General features: G+C 38.7%; 1 protein-coding gene across 7 annotated transcripts in view; it reads right to left on the bottom strand.

Moving 5' to 3' along the window:
• Positions 1 to 12,402, bottom strand: part of TENM1 (teneurin transmembrane protein 1) — a 1,376,511-nt gene that overhangs the window by 1,060,545 nt on the left and 303,564 nt on the right. For all 7 annotated transcript variants that reach the window (XM_065556633.1, XM_065556629.1, XM_065556628.1 and 4 more), the window contains exon 3: positions 11,766 to 11,870. The gene's annotated coding sequence lies outside the window, so the exon portion shown is untranslated. The remainder of the gene's footprint in view (positions 1 to 11,765; positions 11,871 to 12,402) is intronic.

Below are 12,402 nucleotides of genomic sequence, written 5' to 3'. Positions count from 1 at the left end.
AGACAATGTTTGACATTGTACACAGGCCTAAGACCATGTAGCACCTCTGGTTCCAAAATTCATGACCAACAAGTGAATATAGTGTTACAAATGATGTGTGCTTGTGATTCACGAACCAAGCTGCACCATGCTACAAGGTAGCTGTAGCTGGATAATGGTAAGAATTCAGTTCACCAGAAAGGCTAAAATTCAGTTTTATGTTTTTTTTTTCCTCTGAGCATTTTCAATAATGCTTAACAGATCTCTGTCTACATTTGGATATTAAGATTCATTCTCAATTCAGACTGAATGGAGGAACATGACTGATTTTATTATATTACTGGAGAGCCTAGGAACCACAGTCATGGAGCAGGACCTCATTGTGCTAGATGCTATACAAACACAGATCAACATGTGATGTTTGTATATTTGGTATTCTAAAACTATACCAGAAAATGCCCACAATCAACAGGATATTCTGGACTGCTAATATCCACTTTGTGACTGTCATGTTTTCCAGTTTTTTGTGAGGATACTGTTTTCCAGAAATAGATCAACATTTACTTACAATTACCAGTCAGTAAATAATATACTACAGGTATTTTCCATAATCAGCAGAGGGAGACACAGTGATAGCTCAGATACCACTAGGTGGCAAGTGTAGGTAAATGTTGACTTTATAGTGGTGATCTCTGTAGGCATGCTTCTGTATAGTGGCTCCACATAGGATGTGTTTATTACAAATTAGTAAATTAATCTAAATGATGGAATATCTTTTGAGCCTGAGATGATAATTATTTAACAAATCAAGAGACTAACTAATCTGTATTTATATGAGGGACCAAAGTCACTCCTTTTCAGCCTAGACCATCTCCCCCTTAAACCTGTTGGATCCAACATCGGTGTTGTGTTTAGGCCACGGAAATTCCAATTAGGAGCATAGAAAAATTTGGTGAAATTCTATTTCTGCACTTCAACAAGATAAATCTTAAATTAAACTACTCATGGTATCTCATAGCCAAATGAAGCTGGATTTTGAAACAAATCTATTCTAATTACATAACTAGGATAACAATTCACCTGTCATAGCAAGATACATGCCATAAAGACCTACACTAAATAGCCAAGTTTTTAAAAAAGAATCTAACAATGGCTTATGTGGTCCTCACTCATACAAAGGACAACATATAGGAGAAAGGGAAGCAACAGATAAGCAGAGCATTCAAGGTGATACATACACTTCTTTTTAGGTTTAACTTTTTTTTTTATACTATGTCCTTCTCCTCCCTTGCTCAGTCAGTCTTTATCCAGTATACTCCCTAGTTTCAAAGACTCATAATATGGCCAAGAGAATTTAATTTAGGGTGAAACATGAAATAAAATATCTAGACACTCCTTCCCTCCTCCCAAAAGAGAAACCATCTATGACTTTTGAAATAAAAAGGTAGTTTTGTTGTTGTTGGATTGGTTTGTTGGGAGGGTGGGGGGTTGGTTAAAAGTTATTTCAACTGGGGTGGGGGAGTGAACAAGATGATCTATGCACTTCAGTTAACTGAGGTATGGTTAGAGGAACTCCATCAATTTGAAAAACGTATTTCCATCTGAAAATTGTGCACCTACTAATGTTGCCAGTAACACTTTAAGGCAGCTCCCAGTGGCCACAGTTCACCATTCCTGGCCAATGGGATCTGCGGAAAGCGGCATGGGCCGCAGAGATGTGCTAGCCGCTGCTTCCCGCAGCTTCCATTGGCCGGGAACAGCGAACCGTGGCCACTGGGAGTTGTGGGCGGCTGTGCAAATGTAAACAAACTGTCTGGTGGCCCGCCAGCGGATTACTCTGATGGGCCGCGGGCTGCAGGTTGCCCAGCACTGCTTTAAGGTAAGTAAGAAGTAAGATTAGTAGAGCAGAAAATAAATGCATTACAGAAGATATTTATCTTTTTGTTTTCTTAACTTTGTGCATTTGTCAGTTCCTTTTTCTTTTCTTTTCTTTTCTTGATGGTTAATTGGATTTCCTGACTCAGGCACTAGTATAATGACATCACTCCCATCCACTGCTGTGGTCGGGAGCTCATGTTCACGTTCTCCCCTAGGGCCTTGCAAGGAGGTGTTTACCAGTAACAGCAGCAGCAAAGCTGAAAGTGAAACAGCAGCAGGTGGGTATGGGTACGGAAAGAAATAAGAGAGAGTGAGCATTTGGACCTGCCTTAAAGATCCTTCTAAGCATCAGCAGGAGAACAGTGAACCGTTAATGAGTATCCTTTTAAGGTATTTTTTTAAAGTGAGGACATAAGATTGAAAGGCTAATCTACCAGAATATTCACTGCCTTCAGCAACCTGCCCCCTTGCTTCTGCAAAAGGGAAGGTCAGGCGGCATTACTGCTGCTATTGGTTTAATTTCATAGGAGCATTGTTGGGAGGATGTGCTAAATCAGGGCTTTCCTCCAGCTGGCTCTGGCCATACAAACCAATGCTGCTCGCTCTTTAGGCTGCATTTGCCCCTGTAGGCATGGTGAACAAAAGTGAGCTTGAATTACTTGGTATGCGCCTATCTACACACAGCTGAAATGCTTCTTTGAATAGGGAATAAATTTGCCAACCAAAAGAGAACCAAGCCCTGTTCCTGGGTTTATAACAGCATAAACCTTCAGCAGCCCTAGTTGAATGTGGTTGATTGTTTATTGCTTCCATAATGCACAAATGTTTTTGTTTTTCAAAACTTCCATCCAGTTTTATGGCACTTCGGGAACCTGATATCTATGCTGATGTGCAGTACTTACTTATTAAGTGGTTTAATACTGCAGATAGGAGAGGGCCATTGTTGCCCCCACATCCCCCGCCTTCTTCATGTTCTATTTACAAGTATATTTTCATGTCATAGGGTCCCTTAACTAGCAGGGATGTGTAAACATCAGCAATTCATTATATCCTGTACCGTGCTCCTGTAAGGAATTTACATCCATACCCTGCTGAGCACTTGACAGATATAATGGAAAGCGTTCTTTGTTAGAGTGCAGGACTGAGAATCTTGAATATCTTGGTGTTAGTTAACTGAGATTTGGCAGAGCTCACAGGGGGTGGGATGTAGGAGTCACCTAGATACCATGATCATGAGCAGAGTATAAAAATGTAGATTGCATAGATGGATTAATACAAAGATAGAAGCAGGCACTGTTGCTATTCTGGCTAAAGCTAGTGCAGAGTCCTTGTTTTTATGAGCACTAGAAAAACCCCATACATTAAATTTTAAAAAAGAAAACTTTTGAATAGGACCCCAAAGATGGACATAATATTGGGAAATGTCTCTGAAGCAGCTGTTTGGTCTAGTGTGAAAATAACAACTTTTCTTAACAATTCTCACAACTATCAATCGTTTTTATGAGTTTTTTTAAACGAACATTAACAATTCACATACACTCACAAACAAAAACCCTATGTGGTAATAATGATAAAAGACTGTTCAACTACAAAACTCAGGACCTTTGGGAAAAGAACTAAAATTCCACACTTAACTTATCTTGTTAGCTTCACATCCGATATCTGGCAGCAATTTCAAATTCATTCACCAACGTATTGCCCCCCCACTGGCAGTTTTGTCAAAAACTCCCAAGACAAAAATGACTTTACAAAATATGATCACTAACACAGTGGGAACACTGAGAGAGTTAGATCTCAGTCCCCTTAACAATGATAGTGTAGAAAATTAAAAATTGAACGTCATGGCCTATTCCCTTGGTTGGCAGAATAGGGAATGATCAAAATATTGAATAATTTTTACCTATTGTATCAAATGAAAATCAATATCCAGGCACTGCAAGTTAAGTTTAAGATGGTGTTTCTACCTTAAAGGAACACACTGAATCTAAATATAGTCAATTTAAAAAATGAGTTAAAAGGAATTAAAAATGAGTTAAAAGTAACTCAACCTATCGGGATGTGTCTCTGCTACATTTAGTTATTTTTACAATCAGAGATTTCTATTTTTTCCCCTGTGGAAGTCCTCCACATTCCAACACACACACACACACACACACACACACACACACACACACACACGTGCACGCGCTAACATACTTAATGTTACACTGACTTCAGTGAGATTACTCATATGCATAAAGTTAAGAACATGCCTACATAACTGAAGAATAGGGACCTAACTGACGGTAGAGGTGTAAGAGCAAACTTACTGACTTACACACAAACTGCTGTTACATGTACAAAGTAAGTAAACAAAAAATAGAAAACAAAGCTTTCCCTCTAATTTCTGTATTATGGTAATTTTAACGCTAGTAAGTAAACATTTTCAGACAGCAGTGTGATTTGGTTTTAGGCTGACAGTGTGTCCATCCCCTTCATTTATAGTTTGTTCATTAAAACAAGGAGATTAATGCTATTTTTAGTATTCTGGTGCATGAAAGTCTAAGACGAGCATTGGATTGTGATGTACTAATAAGCGCATGAAAGTAGCTAAATAGACTTTCCTGGCTTACAAATGTAGGTGGATCTAAAAGCCTTTTAGCAGAATATACCAGCCAGACAATGATTCTCACCAACATGCTCACAGCTTTGTAATCTGAAGGGAGGTTTTTCTCTTAGTTTAGTTTAGTTTAGAAAGAGCTCCCTGCAAATATTAGGTCAAATAGTAGCCAGGCGTTGTTTCTCTATGCAACTTGGATGCAAACATATTATCTATTGTCAAAACAGGCACAGACCTGGAAGAACAATACATTAGAGGCAACATCTACCGGCTAAATGAAAAAGAGAGAGTAAAATGACATATGGACTATTTTTCATAAAATTGGTTCATTTTTGTTTTAATTTAATTTGATAAATTATGTACCACCTGATAGCTCTCTGATTACTTGGATATTGCATCCAGTGCTTGCTCATGCATGCCTGAAGTTTTTTATGCTTGCTACATTTAACATCATCCACTGAGAACTCATCAGCCAGGTCTCTGCTCATTGCACGTGAAACCTCATAGAAATTCAAGGTCTCTGAGTTCCTCATCGGGGCTCTCTATGGAACTGGTCCAGGTAAACTGAGAGAGCATCACTTCCTTCACCACAGTGACCTCCCTCAACAGGAGGAAGGAACCCGAGAAACTGAAGAATGAAGCTTGTGAGAGTGGGAGACACGGCTTTCTCAGAAACAGGCCCGAAGCTTTAGAGCTCATACTAATGGAAGCAAAGAAGAAAAATAAGGCCCATTATGATTTTGGTTATCATTTCTTCAGAGGTGCTCAAATACTATAGTGATGGTTACACTGCGGGAACTTACAGAGATAGAAAACAAGTATGCAACATTATGCACTCACTCTCTCTCTCCACCTGTAATTCAGTTTTAGCCCATTGTAATGCAGCTTCCTTTTCCATTAGCCTACTTATTTTCAGGAGGTATTAACATATACCATAAGAATTTTATTTGTCAAGTAATTATACTGGCAAAGGCTTTGTAATACCTTATCTGTTCTGGCTACTCTCAATATACATGTGGCGAAATTAGACAATATGACTAATGTGGGACCCTAACAGAACACAAAACTATTTGGCATCCATGATATCATTAAAAAAATAATGACTTCATATGTTACTGTTGCACCAAATGTTGTTGTAGCAGCAGTGTTCAGCATCATTGCAGTTGTAGGAATAACAATAGCACAGAAACTGGGGAGATGGGATAAGAGAGTAAGGGTGAGAGGGGGAAAATCATTTTTAACTGTGCTGTTCATTATTTCATGGTGTGTAATATTTCCTCCTTTCAACTTATCTTTTGTCAACCAATTGACATAAGGCATATTCTACAGATGGATCGTACAGCTGTGGATATATTGGCTCAAAGATGTGTCTGCTTGGATTTATTACCTAGTCAACCAGTAGGCAGATATTACAGAGGCAGGGGATGAGACCAATACAGACATGTTTGGGGGGTTAGAATGTGCATGTGCATGTGCGGGTTGGGGAGGGGGGAAGTTGGTCAGCCACTGGACTAGAATTGGCCTTTGCCATTTCTCTGGTCAGCTTTATTTATTTATTTATTCATTGAGCTGTGTTGCAATGTGAGGTGATGTACCAGTGTTTTAATTTGACAGTTAAATGCATTTTAGATTCACAGAGGTATTGAACTCTGACTGCATTAACCCAAGGTCAACCGTAACAATGCCACTCTCACAGTACAGGGCAACTGCATTTGTATTTCCTCTCAGTGGTCCAGTAATAGTACCCACTCTCAGGTTTCCAACTCCCCAGCTGTCGCCTTTCTTCCAAGTTGACCTGCGTCTCACTCTCTTCTGACCAGGGTATTTCAAAAAGCTGCACAGTTCCCTGCCTTTACTGTGTTATTGCCAGCAGAGACAGGCTGCCCTAATACACCTGCTTGTTTTCTATTCAGATATGGTTAACAGTGTGATTGCCCACAGTTATAAGTTCCCACACAGTTCTTTCTAAGCAAGCCTGTTTTGTTCTTAAAGTAAAAAGCATTACAGAACACATATTAAAACAATAAAAGAACCTACACACAGGCTAATATGTTTACCAGCGATCACCCCAACCCTGACGTGGGCTCTGGCAGATGCAGTTCTTCAGTGCCTCACCCAGGGAGATCCCTTGTGGTTTCAAGTTCATCACAGCTTTAGCATAGAACAAGCACACAGTCTTATGGGCCTCAGTAGGTCCAGTCCTTCAAACCTGTCCCTAAGGATTAGGTACCTCCATGGACCAAGGGCCCTGTCTGTTTGCTGGCTCAGGAAGAAGGCCTGTTTAAAACCAGGCTGTTTATATAAAAAAATCCTTTGTCTGTTGGTCCCTGAGAATCCAGTGTAAATTAATATATGTAACCCTCTCCAGAGGTTGGCTTAAAAGGGCTGATAACCAAAGAAACAACATTAGCATTCCCCTCCTCCTACAGGAATTACATACAATTCTGCAATAACACATACAGAATTGCATTTTCAATACAATGGATCCCAAAGGTGTTAAACCTAATTCAGTAAGTTTAAATTTAAATCAAGAAAGTTTATCTTAATTCCATAAGGATTGTCCAGGATATTACAGCTGGTACAGATAGATCTCCCCATCTTTTCTCTACCAATTAAATATTTTACCCCTACACCAAAGTAGATCCTTCATCATGTTTCAATTCCTCGTAGCTCAGGTCGGCCACACACAAATGAATTTGAGATGAAAGATTGTCCAGTGGTTAGGTCAGGGGTTCTCAAACTGGGGGTTGGGACCCCTCAGGGGGTCACGAGGTTACTACATGGGGAGTCGCAAGCTGTCAGCCTCCACCCCAAACCCCGCTTTGTCTTATAATGGTGTTAAATATATTTAAAAGTGTTTTAAATGTATGGGGGAAGGGCGGGGGTCACACTCAGAGGCTTGCTATGTGAAAGGGGTCACCAGCACAAAGGTTTGAGAACCACTGGGTTAGGGTGCTGGCCTGGGACTTGGGAGTTAAAGATTGTGAATGCTCAGATACTGTGTCAATAGGGACCATTTAAGTACTATAGTTTGATTCCTTTTAATCTACACTTTTATACCAGGCATGTCACAGTAGTAACTGAGTTCCAAATAAAATCTGAAGCTGGTTCTCATGTTACTGCCTAACTTTATTTTGTATTCTCTGATAATCCAAAAGAGTGTTAACTAGTAGATTTGAGTACTCATTTTACTTGCTTCAATAATTTATCTTCCTTATGGCATTTCATAGTGAATGTCAGTGCATATTCTCTCTCTCTGCCTTACTTGCATATTCATTTTTGGGAACAAACATCGCAATTATTCTGAGTGTTGCATCTAAATCTAGCAATGGTGTGGAATTCTATGATTTCAGACACTGTTTTTAGTATCACTGTTTAGGCATATATTTTACTTAGTAATCCCTCCCCCACAAGTTGTATGTACTACAGAGATGCCCATCTTAATATATAGAGTGTTGCAGTACTTATGATTCTATGAGTCCCAAGATATTTAGTGTTCTTTTTAAAGTCCCCTCCCCTGGAGTCAAATGATTATGTAAGAATCTCAAAAATAGAGTTTCTAGCCCCCACGGTAGCAGAGAAAAGATGGAAAATGCAACTAGAATATACCACCAAAGGCTTAGAAACCAGAAGGTAAACAAAAAGGAAACCCACATTCATTATTTTTAAATAAATCTTATGCTTGTCGAGCCAATCTCTTGATTTTTTGAGATTCGATTCATGACTTTTGAATGTGTGTGATGGTTGGTAAGTGTGTGTGTGTGTGCGCGCGCGCGTGTGTGTTCACATCTACATATATAAACAAATATGAACCACAAGCCACAAAAATCTCATGTGGATTCAGATCTTGAGTAACTCAAAATTTAAATTAAGATTTTTGTCTTAAGCCTATCTCTACATCAAAAATTACAGTACGCCTCTACCCCAATATAACGCAACCCGATATAACATGAATTCGGATATAACTAGGTAAAGCAGTGCTCTGGGGGGGGGGGGGGGGCAAGACTGCGCACTCCGGTGGATCAAAGCAAGTTCAATATAAGGCAGTTTCACCCATAACGCGGTAAGATTTTTTGGCTCCCGAGGACAGCGTTATATCGAGGTAGAGGTGTACTAGGGTTTTTTTGGTTTTGTGTGTTTGTCTGTTTTTACAAAGGACAACCTAAATGTTTCACAAATAATGGATCCCACACTGTATTAGGTATCAAGAAGTACCAAGGAGACAAGTTACCTGGTTACCTCTGGGTATTTTGGTAGTACTTATGGATATTAAATAAGAATATTACACACATTCTCTCTCTCAGCTCCCTCCCACCTCCAGTGAGCATACTTGATGTTGCACATGTTGCATTTAGACTTCACTCTTTTTCTCTAAATGTAATTCCAGGTAGAGTTAGGAAAGAAATAATAGCAAAACTCCATACGCAGAGATGCAATGCCTAGCAACCTATGATGGACTGAAGGAAGCAATCACAAATTATCTGCAAGAGGCAGTTGGAACTAGGGCTTGGGGTAAACATACACACAAACAACATGTCAGCCATGATAAAGAGTGTAAATTTGAACAGATGTCACTTCCAGAGCAGCAGCAGGCAGATTAAACAGAATTGGCTTTGGATGAAATCCAAGGAAGATGAAGAAAATATGAAGCTGTTGCCCTGAGCTCCCATACAAATCTAGTGTCCAGAATCGCTTTTCCATAGTAATCATAATTCAGTGGTGGGAGAAAGCCAGTTTAAAATAACTTCACTGTAATACATTCAGATGTACCATGTGCTAATTGTAAATATTTATTTTAAGAAATCTAGCTGTTTGGAGGAATTTAACACAAACCAGTGCTAAATGCATAGAAAACATTCAAACGATGTTCATTTATGGTGGTATTATTTGATTTATAGATATGTTACAACTGGGTGACAGAATGGATGTGGAAGGTTTCTGGAAGGACTGATCCATATTAAGACATCTTAAAATAAAATGCAGAATGATTATAATTAGATCTATGTCCATATTTTTTTCCTGAATAAGTCTGGTAACAAACACACTCACACGACAAGCTTTCGAGCTTACACAGAGCTTTTCTTCAGAAGAAGAATGTATTCATACTTTCCAATTCCTAACTTTTCTGAAGACTATCCAGCTTTATCAGCCTCTTCCATATGCAGATATTTTTTTTCAATAAAACAGTATCTATCTGGGTCTCTGTGTCATATATCCAGGACACGGTAAATTATTTTGCAGGTGAATGCTTATAAAAGGGCTAAATTGCTTCTCCCCATGCCTACATAACTGGATCACAAGCTATATATTTGGAATATTTGTTACACAAACAGAAAATCATGGCAATTTTGCCATTTCTCCCTGTTCGCATGTTCTAGACTCTCACACAGTTGGGGAAACTTGGTAATGATTTTGATATTTTCATAATGCATGGGAGTGTGGGTTTACTCTTAAGGAGGTGATTTATATCTAAGACAAAATAGTAGTACTCTTGGATATTTGCATTGTTTATCATCACCATTATTATTACTTTTGACAACTGCATACCGATAAAGAAAGGGCAAAAGTTGCTTTTGATTCATTATAAACAACGAATAATTCATGAAGATAGACCTTCACTTTTCAATATAATATTCTTGAAATTAAGGTGACCATATAACTTAGAACAATATTAAGACAATTTCTAAACAGAGATGCTTTGGGTAATGCATGTAGAACTGACTCATGGTATGTATGAGCGCAAAATGACTGATACAATATTATTTCTCAAAATTAATTAGTACTAACTTTCCTAGTTAATGCTAAGCTCCATGTGGAAGATACAAAAATAGCACACATCATTTAATATGCATAACAGATGCTGTTATAGTTCTACATATCTGAATAGTGTTTTCGTATTTGTAAAGAACTGAGGGCAGTATTTCAATCTGAATTGTTGTTGGGTTATTTTTTTTAAGTCAATAATACAAGCCTACAAAATTAAAATGCACTACTTGTGTCAAATGCAACAAGATCATTGTTTGTTTATTTTTAAGGTGCTAATAAAAAAGATTAATGATACTGCTAGATAATGAAACAATCTGCCACAAGGCAAGCTGCAGAATATAGAGTGGGGCTGTAGCAACAATATTCCATGAAAAACTTCAGTTTTCTTCCAAACACATTAACCAGTCCTTTTACTGCCAGGGTGACATTTCTGTATTTAAGAGAGGTGAGTTGATTTTCATGCAGTGTTTAAAGGTCAGACAGTTAATCTACCTCCATAAGGTGAGTGTTTGCATCTGAAGCAATTTCTGGAGGACAACTAAATCAATAAGAGTAATCAGAATCAACAAGAATAAAACCCAGCAGTTTCCTCAAGGCTGAAGTTTACACTAGACTGTGGCTTGGTCTACACTACCAACTTATGTCAGTATAACTATGTTGCCCAGGGGTGTGGAAAATCTACACCACTGAGTGACGTAGTTATACTGACCTAAACCCCCATGTAGACAGTGCCATGCTGATTGGAGGGCTTATCCGGTCAACATAGCTACCAACTCTTGGGGAAGACCACCTCGCCAAGAAGCAGCAGTAGCTCCGTTGACAGGAGAAGTCCTCCTATCAACATAGCTCTGTCTGCACCCGGGATTTTCCATACCCCTGAGCGACAGTTCTACTGACATAAGGCCAGGTCTACACTACCGCTGCTGTTCGATCTAAGCTACACAATTTGAGTTACATTAGTAGTGTAACTCAAGTCGACATAGCATAGATCTACTTACAGCGGGGTCCACACTACACTATGTCGATGGGAGACGCTTTCCTGCCGACATTGCTTCCGCCTCTCATTGAGGTGGAGTACAGAAATTGATGGGCGAGCACTCCCCCCATCGATTGAGCATGTCTTCACTAAACCCACTAAATCGAAGCCGCTACATTGATTGGAACAGCGCCGATTTAGCTCCGTAGTGAGGTCAAGCCCTAAGTGCTGCAACTGCACTGCTGCAGCACTCTATGTGTCGACAAGCCCTGAGTCAAATATCCCCAAAGAAAGCTGACTCAGCCCAGAAAAATCTTTCAGGGATTGTACAATCTTAAATGTAGCAACTTTTAACACTGAATCTGGCTTTGAAAGATCAGACTATTTTTCACTCAGATAAATAACCTTATTCTCCCTGCGTAAAACACCCCAAAGTAGCCATTTCACTTCTTGTTTAGGACTGGACTTTTTCAAATGGTAAAACGTTAGAAGTAATTGGCATAAATATGACTTCATTTCATTTAATATTTTTTTCTTTAAAAAAAAAAAGGCTGATGTTGAACTTACCACAGTTATATGTACTATAGCTTGCAGGGCTGTGTTCTTTAGCTCTCAAGTCACATAAGCTCTAGGAGGTAGTGTGAATTCATGATGCTCAAAACATTTTGATTTCTGTTGAAAAGAAAAAAATATATAAAATAAAAATCACTACAGCTCTATGTTTAAGTCTTTGCTCTGTTTATTAGCCATAATGGTCCTGGTTCCTGGCTACTTAAGAAAGTAGCTGCCTGTCTCCCTAACTTCATCCCATCAGTGTAAGATCACTTGAGACATTTATATTTACAGTCCCTAGTATTGAATTGGGGGGAACTAGAGGCATGTATTGCTGAGAAAGGGGCTTTGATTCTGAAACTACTGCTAGGGGGAAAAAATTCAGCCAAAACCGTTTTTGATGAAAAATGCAGATTCAGCAAAACCAAAACATTTTACCAAATTGTTCGTGTTGGGGGGAAAAAAATCCAAAAATGTCAAAATGAAACACTTTGATTTTTCAGTTTGAAATAACTTTTCATTTAGAAATTTCCCTCAATTTTATTAAAAATAATTTAAAATTAAAAAAATGCTTGAAATCAAAATGAAATGTTTAATTTCAGGTCAAACAATTTTTTCCAGCTTTGCATTTCACCAAAAATATAATATATGT

Source organism: Chrysemys picta, chromosome 9, assembly GCF_011386835.1.
Source record: "Chrysemys picta bellii isolate R12L10 chromosome 9, ASM1138683v2, whole genome shotgun sequence".
NCBI lineage: Eukaryota > Metazoa > Chordata > Testudines > Emydidae > Chrysemys > Chrysemys picta.
Note: the sequence above shows the minus strand (reverse complement) of the source record. Positions and strands in the feature narration are given on the sequence as shown.